Source organism: Lacerta agilis, chromosome 9 (assembly GCF_009819535.1).
Source record: "Lacerta agilis isolate rLacAgi1 chromosome 9, rLacAgi1.pri, whole genome shotgun sequence".
Lineage (NCBI taxonomy): Eukaryota > Metazoa > Chordata > Lepidosauria > Squamata > Lacertidae > Lacerta > Lacerta agilis.
In genome coordinates this window covers 32,923,264-32,941,294 of record NC_046320.1, presented here as the reverse complement: position 1 = coordinate 32,941,294, position 18,031 = coordinate 32,923,264, and positions in this window count along the sequence as shown.

The window sequence follows — 18,031 nt, the reverse complement described above, 5'->3', positions numbered from 1 at the left end:
ATATAGTTACCTGACTTATGTCATTTCTGGTTCAGGTGTTTCTAATTACAGACTTTTGCAGTGGGGGAAAATCAGTGGAAGGAAACCAGACTGGCTGATAAATGCCTTTGCTTTGTAACATGAAGGTCAAGGCAAATTAAACAGGAATACTTTTCTTTTTTAAAAAGAAGCTTTGTATTGGAAAGCAACCTGTTCTTTCTATTGCACCTTTTAAATCATGGACATTCCTTTTTCTACTTATTTACACCTATCAGCTACCCACAACACAGAATGCAGCAGCAGGTGGAGGCTGTTTTTGGGACTCCATTGCATCAAGGTACAGTGGGAGATGTGTTTAATCTTCCCTTTTGTTTATTAAGATCCCAAGACCTCCCCCAATAAATAAAGACACAATTGACATGGAATTTAGTTTAAGGTTATTGGCATAATTTGGCCACAAATTTATTGATTACAGATCGTGAGTGGTATGCTTAGGCATTGGTTCCCGACTAGCTGCACCTGACCTCAGCAGGGCAGCACTGACACCTGGGGGAAAACATCCTGGGGGAGCATTGGACCAGGCTCAGACTCAAGCTCACCCCAAATGCTCCAAGGGGTTCTGGCATGGCCCTAACCCCTGGAAGGGGATCTGACAAAAGCAAGGCGAGCCCCTGGATTCCTTTAATGGAATACCTTTGCACATTGGAGCTGGGACAGGTGCTCCAAACCCCCCCCCCCCCCGACCGCCTTAAACCAATGCCTAACCGCCAAACCTTACAAAGTTGTGACAATTTGTTACATGGCAGGTGAAACCCAAGTGGCACCAGCCAATCAGCCAAATGTCAAAATTCCTACTGGGCCCCTGTCCCAAGAACAGACGTCCCATGACGGCATAGCAAGGTCATAATGAACCCTAAATAAAAGGAGGGTGGGCACGAGGAAGCTCAATGCAATGTGCAGCAGTATATATCGGTCCCTCGGTTAATGCATGAAATGATCCCATTGGCCAGATTTACCCCAGCAACCAAGGGACCACCAATCGGGTTGTTGTGGCTATCCAATCACTCCCACCCACAACAGCAGTGAGGTCAGTCTTGATGATCTCACCACAACGCATGATCTCTGGGAGGAGGACACGATTTGTTAAAACACTCATTGCATAGTAAACCTGCACATGTGAAAGAAGCATGTACTTCCCTGTCATCACATGAGAGTTTACTACATTCAGGAAGCCATGTACATTGAGAACAATTCAAAAATATGACATCTCACCTGCATCTTGAATTATAGTAATGCTATGTCCTTTAAAATGGCAGATGTGTTTTTTCCCCTTTTCTCATATGTACACAAATTTTGCTAAAATGAGGACCCCCGATTCATGGGAGCAAACTACCCTCCCCACTACACACACCCCTCATTTCAGCTCAGTCCTAAAAAGTAAGGTATAGAATAGCTGTGATTGTCAGCATTCTTTCTTCTGTCTCCTGAACTTATTACCTATGTTGTCATTAGACCAGGGGTTGACAACCTTTCTGGGTCTACGGGCACTATCTTTCTGGGACACTGGGTAGTGGAAAATCCTCAAAACACATCAATACCGCCCCGCCCCCAAGACAGGAACAAAAAAAACCATAATGAATTTATGGAACACACAGGAGGCGTAGAGGGATGGAAAGTCCCATTGTGCAGTGGAAGTCATTCCATGTGCAAAAGGTACTACTTAGCACTGTGTTGGATGCAGCCCACTGAGACCAACAGGACAAGTTAATCATGATTTCAGTCCCATTGATTTCAGTGGGAACTAAATTCAAGTAATTCAATCTGGATCCAACCCATTGTGGTTTTGTTTGCTTTTACCATCAATAATAGCAAAATCAATTGTGCTAAACATAAACAAGCAATCAGAGATGTACACCATAGCATAATAATTGAGACAGAACACATAAAGTTACAAATCTATGAACAGAACAAATAAAAATGAACTTAAAAGTCCATAAAACAATGCAAACTGTGAATATTCATATAATGCTGCTGTGTCTGTGCTGCCACACTAAATTAATCTTGTTTTTCTGTAATGTGCTTGCCTGCTGGAACTCTGATACAATATGCATGATTATGCTGTCACCAAGTCCCCTACACCCAAGAATTTCTATGGCATATCTCCAGCCAAATAAAAGACAAATGTACACAAAGGATGCATGATCTAGAAATCAACAGGCTGTTCTAAGAAGTACAACTTAATGACTGGACTTCTTTCCCGTAAAAACATGGCGCACTAATGGATTGCAGGACATGGCTGGATACAAATGATTTGCAGATTAACCAAAGCGCCTTAAGGCTATACTGAACTTTCCCTTTGTACATTGAGCATTTGTGAAGTGAAAAGGCCTATTTTTCAGCTCTGTGGAGGAATCATCCATACGAGCTCCATTTAATTGCTCATATAGCCTTGCAAGCTGGTGTGTGTGATGGCCTCCTCTTGTACTCATACAGAAATGTCACAGTATAAATAAAGTTTTGCTCACATATGAAGAATGAGTCAATAATTTATGAAGAGCAAAACCACAAGCAAAGTTTAGAAAGCTTTCCAAACATCCTGACTCAAGCATTTTATGTACCTTGTTTATGCATTATGAGCCATTTAACTGCTAGAATGAAACAGGTAGCAGTGTCTGGATTTCCCCCCCTATTTAAGTATGACTAGGATTATAGGAGTAACCCTGTAAAGGGTCCCAGGGTGAAGGTTTCTGTCTGAATGCCCAGACAGGTGCTAAAGGGTCAAAGAACTCCCCAAATGGCCATATGGAGGGAACACCCTATTTGATCCTGATGAAGTAATCAGTCAGCAATCGGGCTGGTTGATGCAGTATACATATCCAATGCCTATGTCAAAGCCTCCTGTCATCTGTAATCAATGAAGTTGTGGCCATTTCGATCCCAAGATGTTGTCACACCATTTGTACTACATGTGCCTCAGCCCTTCCAACCTCAGGCTCACTTTGACTGGAACTGCAAATATTTATTTTCTTATTATTCTGCTAATATAAGGTTGAATCCTGCAGGTTTTGCCTTTTGGAATAATTTAGCACAGAAATAGGTTTTCAACTGCCTTTTATTTTACCAAATATGCTCCCCTTAAATTGCCATTTTTGTGCGTATGCAACTAAAGAAAAAAGAATGAAATTATAATGCACACGTAGCACATATTAATGAGCATGAGGAAGATCTTTCATCCCTGAGTTATCTGGATTTAATCTTTATTATCTGGTGTTTGCTGATTTATATTCAGTGTTTGCATATGTTATCTCTGCTTAATTCTTCTGGTTCATAATTCTCGACACAGATTAGAACACAGCCGAAGGATGGGGCTGGGAAAGGTAGGAAAAAACCCTGTCAACAGAATTCAGGTGTAACAGATCCTATGATCTAACAAGTCTAGGACAAGTTAGCAAGCAGGCAGACTATTTTCTATAATAAAAACCCGCCAGGAAAATAATACAGTATGAAAAACAGATTGTCTTGGTCTCTGTAATTTCAGTTTGGGAATGGGAGCAATACCTGGCATTACTACTGTTAAGTGCAGTATAGTTTTCAGAAAGTGAAAGTAAACACCACCTTTTCCTTTTTTTAATCATGTCGTTTGTCTGAGAAAATGAAACTACGGAATGGCAAAACGACGCAGTCTAATGCAGGATGTCAGCACAAAATGATGCAGCATCAAGTAGCTGTAATCAGTAAAAAATGTTAGCATAGCAATGCATCAAAAAGAAGGCGAAGGATGTGATTTAAGAATGATCAAAATGCAGGGAAATGTAGTCCTTCAATATGCTTGGAGAGAACAGAACATGTGAGTGTTTGACTTAGTCACCCAGTGGAACATGGATGTTGTTAGTGTCCTATCCCCTTCATCCGGCCGCACTGCAGCCTCCCTAACTGAGCTTTTGTAAGGAGTCTCAGAGGCGGTGTTGGGGAATCCCTTCACAGTAGTGCCAGGGGACTTCAATATCCATGCTGATGATGCTTCTAATGGGCCTTCTTGGCTTCTATGACAACCATGGGGCTGTCTCACCCACCTCAGAAGTTAAGGTAGGAGGTGGCTCAAGAGTGGACATTTTCTGTGGCAGCCCTTAAATTGTGGAATTCCCTCTGCACAAAGGTGTATCTGGCCTCTTCACTGCACAACTTTTGGTGAATGCTGAAGATGTACCTCTTAACCCTGCCCTTAGGCACTTGATATGTGTGTTCTCAGGACACACTCTATTCCTGTGAGTTTAATCTGTTTTCACTGCTTTTTATTCTGATTTTAGAATTGTATCCTGCCTTGGGACCTGCTGGCAAAGGCTGAGTAATAAATATAGTAGTAGTGTTGATGATGATGATAGTAATAGTAAAAATAACAATTGTATTCTGAGCATTAGGTACAAATACAATGAGTGGTCTTCAACATGACTAAGTTGGGCCTAAAGTTGCTAAAAAAAATCACTACCTTGAAAGAGGGAAAGAAGAGGTTGGGAAGAAAATCTCAGTTTCAGTAATGACTCGAGAATATTAAGTAAATGGATAATATGCACTATTAGTTTTACATATAAGCCGGAGGAAAGCTTTCTATGAGCTTTCAAGCATCAATAGGTCTAGGCAGATGCACATTCATCTCAAAGCAACAGAAACTGGAAAACAAACAACTAAAGAAGCAATTGAAAATACTGCTTTCAAAACAGGAGTATTAGTTTTGCATAAATCAGTAATTCTCATGAAAGAATGTCAGATAGATAAAACTCTTGGCTTAGCTAAGAAATCCTGAAGGTCTGGCCCAGATTCATGGTGATTCCCCTTGCTGGGGCACACACCAAGGGAACAATACAAAGTACTGATTGTGCCTGTGCTAGTGGGAGAGAGAACTGGGTTAGATATTTTACCTTTCTCACCTTTCTCTCCTTTGCATAAAATGAAAAGGGGCAGTCTTTGCTCATGCTGTTTATCCACGTGTTCCAAGGTGGTCGGACTGCTGAGTTCTAGCAGGCTGGAATTTGCATATGCATGTAGCTATCCAATGCTCTGGTTTAAAATGTGAAACTCAAATAGGTGTTTAAAATGTGACCAGATAAAGATTCCATCCACTGTAGCGCACAATGACCTGCAAACAACAGTGCCTCCCACAAAGAATTCAAACCACTCCTTACTGTGAAAAAGCAGGCGGAAAGTATTTCTTATGAGCAGAAGGGTGTTTGATCAGTATGTGCATACAAAATTTAATTTCAGAAAGTCAATTAAAGGTCACCATTACCTCAAATGACCCAACACTAGTTTTAATTGGAATGCCATTTCAGCAGCACAAAAAGAATCCTGCTAATAGAATTAGCACAAATGTCCAGCATTTTCATTTTGACAATGAGCTAAGCTGTGGACATGAGAAAAAGGGAGCACATGTGTTAATTATGTAGCTATAATGCAGATGAAGAGATTAGAGTAGCAACAGCTAGACTCAAGGATCCACACATTTAATTGTTGGTCCTTTCTATATCTGAAACATTAAAACACTGTTTCCCCACTTCTCCGACTGCATACTGTACTTTTCTGTATCTGCCCATCCCCTCCCACAACAGCACCTATTGTTGACAAATGTGATATTCTCCAAGATGTCTTGGGTAACACGCAATAAAATTAATAATGCAAAAAGTTGCCTTGTTAGGAACAATCCAAAGTATCATAACAAGCAGACCAGGGGAAAGATTCAGAAGCTGCGTACTAGTTGTTCTTTCCCTCTGTGAATAGCTCAAGTGTGAAAGAATTTTTTTTAAGAGAAACTGGAGGATTTCAGCAAATGAGAAGTTCTCCTTGGCTGAATTCAGCAGTAGTCAAGATGCCGGACAAACATTTCCAAAAGTGAAATTCTAAGAATTTGACCATTCCTTCTTAAGTGAAATATCTGAGGAATTTTGAAGAAAGTCAAAGGTGTCTTAACTGATATAAGATTTCTCAGAGCTTACCATGCCCCTGAAACTTCTGGTTTCCTATGCTTGGAGGGGTGGGGGGATTCTATGGTAAAAGGAAGCATACAGCACTTTCCTTCAAAGAATATAAAAAATCTCATCCTGCATTCCTCTGAAAGATAAGTACTTCGCAAATTCTAACTTGTCCTCAAGTGCCAAAAGTCTACATCATGACTGGGGTTCACAATGTGTTTCCATTTGATGATCTACACTACAGCAACTAAAGTGGAAGGCATGCCAGGAATGGGTGTGGTTTGGCTGAATCCCACTCCTTTGACATCAATGGGAGGGAAGATTCTTCAGGAAACTAACCATAAAAGATCAAATAAATTGGGGGCACGCACACACACACACACACACACACACACCTGTCATGGCAACACAAGCAGGCAGGTTTTTCCTCTCTGTCCTCCACAGGTTTTCTCTGCCCAAAAGTAGTGCTGGTGTGTAAATTTGCCTGGAAACCTCGCCCTCTGAAATAGAAACTTTGCTACTTATTGCTTGATTTTTGAAATTTGGCTGCAGTTTTTGAATAGTCACTGACACATGCTCTGAACATGCCTACACATATACACACAAAAATACGCACACATGTCTTATTGTTGTTTGTTAAAAAAAAAAAAAAAACATCCTGGAACCTTTTTTCCTTATGAAGAGTGGGATATGAGTGCTTTAAATAAATATATTTCAGAGCTGAGATCTAAAACATCAATAATAGATTACATCAACAATAGATTACAAAACTAATCCATTAAATCTTGAAAACAATTTTTCAGTAGTTCTTAGCCTCTGATTAAGCACATATGGTGTACTGAATAATTCTTTAATAAAGGTCTGTCAAGACTTGAAATGTGACAGTCAGCTACTCCTACCCCAGTTTATGCATAGCATTATTCAACTTCCCATAATGAATACTGAGGACCAGAGTTCAGGATTCAAGTTCAAGTGAAATATGAAACGAAACTGTGCCAGTGAGTCTCTCACAATCTGCCAAAAGTGTGTGCCTTATTAGCTAGCATATGAACTAAATGAACAATCAGATCAACACATATAATCATATTATCTCTCCCCCAACACCACCCATCAAAACAGAAGCAGATTATTTTGAGGTATTGACCAGTGGCAGGCTTATATGCAAAACATGATGATAAACATGGCTTGCAGTTCCTGACCTAAACATACAAAGAATTGAAAATGAGATGAACAAATATTTGATTTATCATAACATTGCCCAGTAGGCTGAATGGTTTGCACCGTGATGGTTCTGCAGCAACACTATTTCAATAGCCTCACACTGTAGAATCCATTTTCTACACTTGCCATGAGCTTTCACTGGAATTCAGGAGAAAAAAAATTAAATGATAGATGCATGCCAGTTTATTTATACAGGTCTCTAATTCTGCACCTCTCTAGAACAGCTGTTACACTGCTAAATCTTGCCTCTTGTGGTGTGAAAAAGAGATGCTTCACATGTTAGCTTTATTCTCGTGCACTGCCAAAACCTATCATTCAATTCCTCAAAAAGTTTCCTTCCCTGAGAAAGAGGTTTCCTTCCCCCACCATTCTGCCTGACACCAATTCTTACTCAATGCTTTTTAGAATTATGGTAGATGTAGATTTAAGTTTACCTTATTGTTGCTATGAAGTTGTGGTTAACCTTGTGCATTTCTGTCCATTAAAGTTTCATCCAGAGCTGTGAAGACTTCCTGATCAGTTATGGGGAAAAACCATGGCAGAAATTATCTCTTTTTGTTTTCACCTGAGCTTTAACTGAAGCACAGGAAGCTGGGAGGGCACTACCTGACTCTGTCTTTAAAAGAGGTCTCTCAATTTAGCTCTAAACATAATAATTCCACACCAATTTCTTGAAAAGTAAGACGACTTCACTTTTTTAAAAAGATGCACACCAGGAAGCTTCCCCAAATTTCTGTGTGTATGAAGATTTTTAGGAAATGGGGATGTTCTAGTGTGCTGCAGAATGCAAGGCACTGTAGGGATGATTGTTAGAATCAGGAGAATGATATTTGGCTACCTTAAAATTGCAACACAATACAACAAACATAAGTGCAGCAAAACCCCTGAACCACACCCATAAGAATTTTCTTTCATGGTGGATCGTTTTTGGATGCTATTTCAACCATTGCCGAAGAATGGGAGCACAATATTTGATAATGTAATAATAATAATAATAATTTATTATTTATACCCCACCCATCTGGCGGGGTACAGCATTAAACATTAAAAACTTCCCTAAACACGGCTGCCTTCAGATGTCTTTTAAAAGTAAGATAGTTGCTTATTGTCTTGACATCTGATGGGAGGGCGTTCCACAGGGCAGGCGCCACTACCGAGAAGGCCCTCTGTCTAGGTTTATGCAGTCCTTTTTTTCTTTTAAAAAATGTTTAGTGGTACTCTCATTTTCCTACTCATATTGAAATACTGACCCTCAATGAGGCCAAGCCTACATTCACAAAATGTTTAGGGGTATGAGTCCCCCTGCTTCTCTGGCTGCCCGCAGCCATCAACCAATCCTCCTCTTAGTGATTCTACATGTTGATATAGCAGTGTTCTGTCAGCAACTCAGGGGCAGCAAGTTTTCCATGACCAGGAGAGGAACTCCTGCAGCGGAACTGAATTTCAATTGTTGTAAATCTCCTTCACTTCCAATTAGCTGTGTTATTTCTCCCCCTCGTCACCTCAGGACTAAATTAATGATGCTATTGGGATGCCTACAGTGATGCCTAAGTTACAGAGGAGCAGAGAAAGCATGGTCCCCTTACCAGCCATTTCACATTCATAGAGGAAGAAGCACCACCCCATCATACCTACTAATTCATTGATTAGAATAACTGTAGAGACACTCATTTCTACATCTGTACAAATGGAGCTCCTCTATTCTAATGCAGGGGACCTCTAGATATTGCTGGGCTCCTATCAGCCCCAGCCAGCTATGGACAATGGTTAAGGATAATAAGAGTTGTAGTCCAACAACATAGGAGCCAATATTGCCCTCCCACAATAAAATATTTGAGGGAAATACCACCCCCAAAGTTGATGGGCATTGCCATTCAAATGGTATGTGTGCTGCATCTTCTTCTTCTTGTTGTTGTTGTTTTATAACAATTTATTGATTTTCCCAAAAAATAACAATACAAAAAACAGGGGGTGGCAAATTAATAACCAAACTGAACCATAAATTTGGGTCGACTTCCCTCCACTCCCCCTCTTGGTTTCATATACTTGTTTATGCACGTCCATAAAACCTTATATACTTAACAATCCATTTTTAAAACCTTCTTCACCTTATTACAAGTGACTTTTAAAAGTTAGACTAATGTAAAAAATCTGTACACAAAGCTTAAAAAATATGCTTTAAACAATGGCCTTTTTTGTAATAATTTGTCCTGCATAGTTCAATAATTTATTTTGCCCATCTTCTTCTTTATCTTCTTTTTATGTTCTTTGGCCGAGGCTTCTTCCTTCCATAGGGGCTGGCTGGTCTTGTCCTGGAATCCAATCTTGCATATCAGAACAAAGTCTTCTGTTCAAACAATCCATCGTCTCAATATCATAACTTCATTTTTAAAACAATTTCTTCAAATCTTTATATGTTTTCCCCCAGGCCTTTTTAACAATTTTACATTGCCACCACATAGGTTAGCGTCTTAAACCTTTTGCCCTCCCTTCTTGTTTCATCTCTAACATAGTCAGAGCCTCCCAAATCATTTCACACAAGGTACCATCTTTATCAGGGACGTGGGTGGTGCTGTGGGTTAAACCACAGAGCCTAGGGCTTGCCGATCAGTAGGTCGGTGGTTCAAAACCCCACAATGGGGTGAGTTCCCATTGCTCGGTCCCTGCTCCTGCCCACCTAGCAGTTCGAAAGCACGTCAAAGTGCAAGTAGATAAATAGGTACTGCTCCGGCGGGAAGGTAAACGGCGTTTCCGTGCGCTGCTCTGGTTTGCCAGAAGCAGCTTAGTCATGCTGGCCACATGACCCGGAAGCTGTACACTGGCTCCCTCAGCCATTAAAGCAAGATGAGCGCCGCAACCCCAGAGTCATCCGTGACTGGACCTAATGGTCAAGGGTCCCTTTACCTTTACCTTTACCATCTTTATCAGTCAGGTCCTCTCATATCATTTCACATGAAATTACATTTTTGTTTTTGTCTATTTTATACTTTCCCATGTATTTTCCTCAGACCTCGTTTGTCTACCAGTCCTACCTTGGTGGTTAGTGTGTGCCGCATCTTGTGATTGATTATGCAGGGTAGAGCTTACCTGGGCACCCCCGTCCAAGAACATCTGGAGCATCACAGATTCCTCTGCTCCTATTCCAACAAATGTATGCAGGCCAAGGAGTGGAGCTGACAAGCTTTCATTATTCTTGAACATTCAATGACTGCAAAGGCCAGCAAAATAATGTATTAAAGGGACAAATAACAGCCAAAAGGAATATTTCAATATTAATTTAGTGAAATTATTATCTCTTCAGACTTTTATATAAAAAGCTTAGATTTTTTGCAGTACTTCTATTTGTTATTGCAGCTTATTCTTTATATTTCACACTTTAGGTATTATCCATACAGCCAGTAATACAGAATTGTACTGTGTAATTATTCCAGCAGTAATTGAACAGAATGAGTATCAGTGTTAAGCCCCAAACCTGCAAAATCTTGCATACATGTTCTATATAATGAGCAAGGGCATTTGCCTCACTAGGGGCTACTGTTAGTGTGTGTAACGTATGCACATAAATTTTGCAGATTGGAGCAATTTAGTTGTGTTCATTTATCAGTTAATTAAATGGCAACAGTTTGAAACAGCATGCGGCAATGGTAAGCAGAAATTAAGGGCACTGCTAAATATGTGACTCTTAAGTTAGTGTGCATGCAGTTTGACTAAAATCTGCATTCTGGATCAGTAGGTATTAGTCACCTGCTGTGAAGTAAGGGAGATAATTCTAAGCTTCTACTTGAAATGCTTGGCATCAGATCCACATGCCAAGGTTTAATTTTGTGTCAAGGGCATGAAATTCAGAATCACTGCTAAGCAAAGACATTTTAAACAGATTACATTCTCAATAAATGGATGGAAAACAGGATGTGCGTAGAGTTACAAATTTCGTGTGAGTGTGTTGATTATGAGTGGGGGGTCATATGAAGGGGTTACCCTCGGAAATCTGTAACATTTTTATAAAACATGCCCAACTGCTTTGGGAACCAAACAACACAATAGGTTGCCCCCACGATTGGCTCTCCTGAACTTGTTTTTGCATGAAAATGTGGGTCTTCATGTTAAGAAACTAAAAGCTGCAAAGTCCACCATAGCACATTTCTGGAAAGATATATAAACCTCAGCTACTTGTATCATGTAGTTTGGGAAACAGCTCTTCCAGAGAAACTAGCTTAAAAGGTAATATTTGTTAGAGGTCAGAGGGAAAGGGGTAAGTTTATTTCTATATGATACAATTTTGTGGAGCATACAAATATGAGAAAAACATGGACAATCTCCACTGCCTGCTTATAAATGGATCTGGTTGATCTGAACCTCCCCTTTACTCTGGTTCCAACATCAACGGAATGGGTATATCCCCAGTTCCTAGAAGAAAATACATTCTTGTTAGATTATGTTTAGATCATTTATATTCAATTTATATACATAACTGTATTTAAACTTACATTCTACCTTTCAAAAATGCACTCCCTCTTTCCTGATATAAGTTCTTACTAGATTATGTGTTTGTGTTGCTTTGATTTTGTTATCTTTTAATATGTTTAATATGTTTGTTGTTGATTAATACTCATTTACTGACATTAAAATTAATTAAAATATTATTATTATTGTTATTAAAAAAGGCTCACCATTTCCCAAACAAAAGTTGCATTAAAAGTATTCACTTCATGGTCCCAAATGTGAACTCAAATTAAATATGTTTAATGTATGGTTTAGACCACTTTAAACAAATTCCTTGCTGTCCATATATTGATATCTTCCAGGGAGTTCATATAACCAAGGCTGTAGTCTTTACATTACTAAAGTAGGAAGCCTAAAGCCAGCAATTTATTTCTATGAGGATAGCCAGCAACGGAAATAAATTTAATGGGATTCTAATACATTATTTTAGATGCTAAATATGCAAGCGTTCAGGCAAAATAGTCATAGATAAACAAGATGTGACTTTGAAATAACTTTTATCCATAGGCAAACAGATCAGTATCTCTCATACACATTATTAATTCACTACTTCACTTTTATGATCATAGCATTGAAGATAGAATGAGTGGAAATAATTTGCTGTGGACTCTGTGCTTTTTGATATCAAGGTAAGTTTGCATGTCTTTTGAGATAAGCTAATCTGGCATGACAAAGATATGTTCTGACAACCTGAATTCAAAGAGTGAGATTCATCTGAAAATATGAATGCCAGAGAATGGTCAAAGCTTACAGACAACAAAAGGACTCCCACATGCATTATATTCACTCTCTGAATATAAACCATGTTTTCTCAATGCACTAATTATAATGAAAAGTTATGAACTTTTACAAGGTTGGATGAAACCAAATAATTTTGAATCCTCCACTATGTATTTCCCAGCTCTACAAAGCATCATTCCTCATTTGGAGAGATTTTGTTTGCTCCACCAGTGTGTGTGAATTTTGCAAAGTTCCTGAGGTATTTCCACAGGAACTGGGAAGACACCAGCTTCAATTTATTTTTTCAAACAGGTGAGAGAACTGATTGTCCAACAAGTTTTATCTGTCCCTTGCAGCTCTGTTTCTACCTTGTTAAGCTACCGATCATTCACAATCATCAATTGGTGTATATTTCTCATTTTTGACCACATCCAGCATACCAAGGTTCATGGATCTTACATTCCAGGTTCCTATGTAATATTTTTCTTTACTGCATCAGACTTTCCTTTCACTTCCAGGCACACCCGCAACAGAGCGACCTTTTGGCTTTGGCCCAGCTGCTTCATCAGCTCTGAATCTACTTCTACTTGTCCTCTACTCTTCCTCAGTAGCATTTTTGGACGCCTTCATCATGCAAAAGGCTGGACTGGATGAATTCCAAGCCGGAAGAAATATCAACAACCTCAGATATGCAGATGACACAACTTTGATGGCAGAAAGTGAGGAGGAATTAAAGAACCTTTTAATGAGGGTGAAAGAGGAGAGCACAAAATATGGTCTGAAGCTCAACATAAAAAAAACTAAGATCATGGCCACTGGTCCCATCACCTCCTGGCAAATAGAAGGGCAAGAAATGGAGGCAGTGAGAGATTTTACTTTCTTGGGTTCCATGATCACTGCAGATGGTGACAGCAGTCATGAAATTAGAAGATGCATGCTTCTTGGGAGAAAAGCGATGACAAACCTAGACAGCATCTTAAAAAGCAGAGACATCACCTTGCTGACAAAGGTCCGTATAGTTAAAGCTATAGTTTTCCCAGTAGTGATGTATGGAAGTGAGATCTGGACCATAAAGAAGGCTGATCGCTGAAGAATTGATGCTTTTGAATTATGGTGCTGGAGGAGACTCTTGAGAGTCCCATGGACTGCAAGAAGATCAAACCTATCCATTCTTAAGGAAATCAGCCCTGAGTGCTCACTGGAAGGACAGATCCTGAAGCTGAGGCTCCAATACTTTGGCCACCTCATGAGAAGAGAAGACTCCCTGGAAAAGACCCTGATGTTGGGAAAGATTGAGGGCACAAGGAGAAGGGGACGACAGAGGACGAGATGGTTGGACAGTGTTCTCGAAGCTACTAACGTGAGTTTGACCAAACCGCGGGAGTCAGTGGAAGACAGGAGTACCTGGCATGCTCTGGTCCATGGGGTCACGAAGAGTTGGACACAACTAAACAACAAAATATTTCTCACATGAAAACTAGAGAGCAAAAGGTGTGGATGCTGAAGCTCTTTTTTTCACCCACTTCTTGTTTGGACTAAGGATTTTTTTTTCACTTCTGTATCTCATCATTTTTTTATTTTTTTATTTATTTTACAAAGGCTGCACAAAAGTCCTCATGCTTGGTCATATGGATTTGCCCCAATATAAGAGCTTCTTCAAGTCTTTTCTCTAATATAATATAATTTTGCACATTTTTATATGAAATTTTCTTTCTTTTTTATTTTAATTAGATGCAGTTTATATACACAAACAAATTATTGAAATACTGAAGTAAAAAGAAAATTAAAATTACTGTAGACAGCCACGTGACTTGTGGTTCTTGGGCGTAATATGATTATATATATATATATATATATATATATATATATATATATATATATATATATATATATACGGCTCTGGATACCACCACCACCAATTGACTGTTTCTCTTCTTGAGGGAAAAAGGGAGGGACAGTGGCGGTGAGGATCTTTAGAGAGAATGAGAGCTGGTGATGGATATGGAATGGGGTGGTGTGTTTCCTCTGAGGGAATGTGCCCACTGATTTAAAAAAGGTTGTCCACTCTCAGGGGTGGTACATCCCATTTTGCTGCTCAGGGCGAATCAGGAAGTGCTGCCTTGCCACTCCCGCTGCCCCCACCGCACCATACCTGCTACTACAACCACCTACACCGCTGCCACCTTGTGCTCTGCCACATCTGACATTGGCAAAACCCCCGCTGCTTCCGCTTGTAGGATCTCTGCAAGATTTCACTTGATTTTAAGTGAAATTGCCGCCAAAATTTACATGATCTCACTCCAAACTGGTGCCAATGGCAGTGCTGTTTTCTCTGCCTCTGGCAGAGGTGGGGACACAGGCAGGGCACACACAGGGATATTGCCTCAGGGGCTTCAGCGACCTGAGGCAGTGGCATCATGCTGCCTAATGGCTGGGACAGCATGCCTACTCTTTTCATACACCTTATGGAACATTGAGAGCAGCTGCTTTTGAGTGATGGCAGAACTAAACAGCAGTTAGAAAAGGCAGTGACTTTCATGCACATTATGAGCTGAGGTAACTAGACTGAGTGAGTGACGAGCGAGTTAAGAGAGTATGTGATGGAGGGGGAAGTTACTAAGGGTTTTGGGGAATTAAATGGTTAATCAGTTCACAGCTGCTTCATGTTTATGCTTCCATGGTTTTAATAATAATTTCTGAGTTCTTGGATACCAAGAACTCTGCTTTTTTGTGTAAAGTCTGCAATAAATTGCTACCAGTGCCTCTGCTTGCGCTGGATGATAATAACAAGGCACTGGGGCAGCTGAGCTTCCCTACGGTAGTACTTTCTCCAATGGAAAACATATGGTGATATCCAACTAGCTCATTCTCAGTAGGGACCCATTGAAATCAATGAACATGTTACTTGGGTCCATTGATTTCAATCGTCGTAATCCAAGCATGACTAACGTTTGATACCATCCATTGTTAACAATAGGGAGGGAGGGCTATCGCTACAACCAAGAAGGGAAAAAGGCAGCCCTCACCGGCATCCACCATTTATGTGAGGAAATTTAGAAAGGATGGCTGGGCACTTGTATGCTGCAGGTGTGAGTTCTAGTCAGCAGGAAAAACCCTAAAAAGGTGCCATGATATACAAACCACCACAGACTCAGCACTGGTTGCTAAAGCACCCAAACTTACCTCATGGTCCATCACAATTGCTCTTTTATTCAACCCAAATTAAATGACTCCAGTTAGTTGAGATCAGAAAATAATAACAGAATGTAGGCTTTTTTAAAAAAAAACAAACATTAGTGAAATATAATTGCTCAGTCTTTCCCTTTAATAGGTTGCTTGGGCCAAAACAAACCCCTTGCCTAGTTTAAATGTAATAAATATGTATCATAACGTACACAATTTAAATGCATAAGTAGCCTAATTCACAAGCTGCATACAGGGCATATTTTGGGCAACGTAATGAATACATAGTCTATGAACTATTTTTAAATGTGATTTACCCATTTAATTTAATATTCTCTGCCTTGAGGTTTTATATATATATCTTGATGAAAATAATAAAAATGTCAAGCTTGTAATGAACCTTCTGAAAATTTACCATAATTTGTTTTTGAATGATCTTTTTTCTGATTAGGAGACTTTAAAATTGCATAACTGAAAGAGGAAATGGTGGCCATTGCTAAGAATTCTCTTTGATGAGTTAAATGACTAACAACTGATTAAACAACTAGTAGCATTGAAGAACGAGTGAACTATTCTAAATAAAAATAAAAACTTTCTTTATTTGAATGAGGAATAGGTCAGTGAAAATGCCATGATCTTTCAATACACTTATGGTTTCAATAAGACTCTAATATATATTACAAAATATTGCATGGCCTAGGACATGGTCCAGAAGCACCACCTTGCTGAAACTAAGCTGGGTCTGCTCTGTGCCTAGATTGGTGGCTACTTGGGAGCCATACATGCCCCACCTTGGATTCAATAATGAAATACAGGCAGGTAGGTTATAAATATAATTCACAATAATTATGTTTTATGCCTGAAGGATCTCCGGGCCTTTCTGCTTGTTGTATGTGAATTAGACTTGTGATTGGTCTGCTTTGTCTGTGCACCGGAGTCCTCATGTCTGCAATGAATTACAAGATGTACATGAGTATCTGCCATCCAAATCCCCAGAGACAAAAATTGTTCCCATTGCTATATATGGTATAAACAAAACATTACATGCATACAGGTCTCTTTATTCAAAGCCTGAATTGGATACACAGAGCGAGATCATCTGCGGAAGATAAATAAACGATGGTTTTATTAATCCTCATAATTACTTGGCTTGGTCTCATGGATGCTGCACCTGAAATTTCATCACGATTATTGCCAAACACTTTATTCCAGAAATCATTACACAGCCTGAACATCAATCAGGTTACAAGGTGTGCAAGTCAGTTGTTATATCAGAGCTTCCAGGCATGTGGTTAGGTGTAAGCTAAGATGTTGTCCCAACACTTAACATGCCCCTTTAACATGCTCAGCTTTGGAAAAGTGAGGCAGGTACAATCACTCATGTAGTTGGCCTCCCAAATCTTGGGACTCAGTATGCAAGCATGCCTTCCTGGAAGTAGGCTTGATCTGTTCATGTTCACACATGCAGCAGCACATCCTTGAAGAAGATGTGGAGTTGAAGCTGGCTTACTTTTCCCATCTAGTCTCAGATGTCTCCATGGAGGTGGGGAAGCACTTCACTGATGGGGGTCTATGGTAGAATCATGTCAAGTTCTTGAGATGTCTTATGGTGCCTTACATCTTACTCAGCCCCTTCCCAGCATCCTGATCAGAACCTCCCAAATCTCTGGACCCTTTCCCAGGATCCAGTTCCACAGCCTCATCCCATTCCTTCATTTCAGGATGTCTCCTCAGAACACATGGAACCTAGTAGGTAGCTCTCTTGTGCACCTGAACCCCACAGAAAGCAAGATTGAATTCCCCACCCATCAGTTGATGCATGAGAAGGTCGATCCTGCTTAGCCACTATCTATTCCCATTCTATGGACCAACTTTTACAGATACAATAAGCAGGACCACTCATCTGTCAATCACCTGACAATACTGTGGCATTAGATGATTGACAGGGGAATCTCTCTTCTACCTGTCAAAGTCAGCCTGCAAGGCAGAAGGCAGATAAAAATCAGGTCTGCTGGGCAAAAAAAAAAAATCCTCACCAAGTCATAAGCAGTTGAAAGATAATTGTTTGTTGTCACCTGGAACGCTCTTGTGAGGTTCCACTATTTGCAGAGAATACAATTTTAATGTGGGTTTAATTTTTACCTTCTTTCCAGTACTGCATGTTTCCCCATATATTTGCAGCATAAGTTGCATTGAAATGGTTACTCAGTTAGCACTTGCCATGTCAGAAGCAATGTAAGCAGTAGTTAGCCGATAATTTATTAGAAACCTAACTACTAGAAAGTCACTAGAAGAGAATTTGAGATAGTGCTCACATAGAAGTTGATGACCCAAACTATCCATCATATATCAGTATCATGTTTCCTGGAGGGACTTCAGGTATTAGAGGGGAAGAGGGTACCATAATAGTCATTAAACACGCCCCCCCCTTAAATCGAATAATTATTTCCTAGGCCATTGCA